The sequence below is a fragment of the Mus caroli genome, chromosome 13, assembly GCF_900094665.2.
Source record: "Mus caroli chromosome 13, CAROLI_EIJ_v1.1, whole genome shotgun sequence".
Classification (NCBI taxonomy): Eukaryota; Metazoa; Chordata; class Mammalia; order Rodentia; family Muridae; genus Mus; species Mus caroli.
Genome location: NC_034582.1, coordinates 90,908,199 through 90,910,567, shown reverse-complemented (window position 1 = coordinate 90,910,567; position 2,369 = coordinate 90,908,199). Strand labels below are relative to the sequence as shown.

Sequence of the window (2,369 nt, the reverse complement as noted above, 5' to 3'; positions counted from 1 at the left end):
AAAAAAAAAAAAAAAAAAAAAAACTGACTCAGCAGTTAAGTGCAATGGCTGCTCTTCAAGATGACCTGGGCTCATCTCTGAGCACCCATGTGGTGGCTCACAACCATCTGCAACTCCAATCCAGGGGGTTCCAATGCCCTCTTCTGTCCTCCAAAAGCAACAGACAGATACATGGTGGAAATATATACATGCAGAGAAAACACCCACAAGCATAAAATAAACAACAAAACAAAACCACCACTGGATTGTCTTGTTTTTAGAAAACTGTCTTGAGATTACTCATTTGCATTGCTTTTGTGCACTGCCGTTGCCCTTGGTGAGGCCCAGAGAAACAGCCAGAGCTTCATCTTGTCCTGTACCAACTATCAGCTGGAGGACCCGACTTGCAGAAAAAGCAAAGGAACATTCTGGAAACAGTGCAGCATTCTGGTGGTTCTTTCATCATAGTGAATAAATGATGGTTTATAACTTTTTAAAGGCTTTCTCTGGTTTGATCAGTTTGGAAATTATTGAGAGTGTGTGACGTGTGTGTGTGTGTGTGTGTGTGTGCATGTGCGCACGCGTGCATGCCTGTGCATGCATGCCAAGGAGCACAGGTGCATCATGACAGTCTTCGGGAGTTAGTTCTCACCTTCTACATGTTGGGCTTGGCATTCACAAACACGGACACTTTTACCCGCTGAACCACTTTTCTGATCTGATTTATGAACTCTTAATAAGATTGCAAAGGTGAAAAACCACTAATTTCAACGACTTCTTTTTATATCTCTGGAAAAGAACTTGCTCGGCCGCCAGCATCCGTGCATTTGCTGAGCCTCTTAGCACAGATCTCCATGCTGTGGATCTCCAGTTCACGAGGACACTTTACTGCCCGAGTCCTGCACCCAAGTCACTTACTCTTTTCTGTAGGTCAAACTCTGCGAAAGCCGCGTCTACCAGAGACAATTGATTCAGTAGGGACAGAAGCACTCTACCCCTGCATACCGCACTAATGGTTTCTCTACCGCTAGCATCTTTTCTGTCTCTAGCACTAAGTCTAGCATTAGGTGGCCTGCCGATATGTCTAGCCTTTTAACATTGTAGCACAACATAGCTATCTACAAAGTTCACACTTGAGAATTTTGCAACTGAGTTACAAAAGAGCAAAAATAATCTCATAATGTTTTAAATAAGTTTATGATTTTGCGTTTGGAGCCTCACTCAGGACTATTCTGTTGTGCATGGGGGCCACAGGCTGCAGGTGGGAACTGCCTGAGAAGGCTTACAGGGGTACGTGTGGAGGGGTGCTTCTTCCAGGTGGCTCCCCCTCCTCCTTTTCTCCCCACCTCCCCATTAAACACAGGTTTAGGGAAGTGACCTGCAGAAGGAGTCTCCCAGGGGCTTTGCACAACGTCATAAGAACCACCATGGAAGATCTGTCATGAGGCTGTGGGCACCAAACATGGAGATGGAAAGCTGTGTGCGTGTGTTCCTCTTCAAACAGGGAATCAGCTCTTATCTGGGGAGTCGGAGCACCTCAAAATTCTCTCCCTGAAAAGTTCCATAAAAGGGTAGGCACACATTTAGCTGTTTCTTCTTTTCTTATCTCTCTTATTTTCTTCTCTTTTTTTTTCCATCTCAAATCTCTCTTTTATATTTTCATTTGTCCTCCTTGTTAATATTTGGAAGACCAATGCTTTATCCCTCTGCTACTCAAAGCTCATTACAGAAGAAAGACTACCTCAGCTTCTGAGAAGATGCCCTCTCGTTTCTTCATTCAAACAGTGTGCAGTTATTTTCATGAAAGGTTCCCGAGAGAGAGAGAGAGAGAGAGAGAGAGAGAGAGAGAGAGAGAGTCGGTGCGTAAGACTTACCAGGCCAAGGACTTCCTCACAAGGACCCAAGTCCCAACTAGACCATGAGCTAATCATTCTGTAAACTCCCTTTAGCTTCCTCAGAGCGCAGGTGCAATCTCATTTGAAAGATTAAAATCTCTCGGTTGGCACTAAGGTCAGCTCCTAGCCACGTGCTCAATAGCTGTTAAGTGCAAAGAAGTACAAGGTGTTTGGGGCCTCTAAATTGAATTCCAAGAATTTTGAGTTTACAAAAGGTAAGGAAGTGGGGATTGCGGAATGACAGATATGCTAAGTGAGAGCATTGATTAGGAATCTCAGGAAACCGAGCCTGGGGGAGGGGGAGAGCGTCTCCAGAAAGCCAGCCTGGCTTGCGGTCGTTTCTTAGCTTGTGCTAACTTGTGTTTACAGGAAAGCGCTATTTGCATGCATTTGGTTTTCTAAGGGGCTTTAAAAGGCGCTTAGTTGGGGTTTCAAATGTCTGCCTAAAGCGAAGCACGTTTTCATCACTCAGGCCAAGTACAATCCTCTTGAACT

At 44.8% G+C, this 2,369-nt stretch overlaps 1 long non-coding RNA gene across 1 annotated transcript in view; it reads right to left on the bottom strand.

Moving 5' to 3' along the window:
- LOC110307622 overlaps positions 1–1,959 on the bottom strand; it is a 2,967-nt gene extending 1,008 nt beyond the window's left edge. Inside the window, exons 1-2 of the long non-coding RNA XR_002379444.1 lie at positions 1,854–1,959; positions 25–148 (exon numbers count right to left, since the gene is read on the bottom strand). This is a non-coding gene — a long non-coding RNA (uncharacterized LOC110307622). The remainder of the gene's footprint in view (positions 1–24; positions 149–1,853) is intronic.
- Positions 1,960–2,369: the final 410 nt, after the last annotated feature.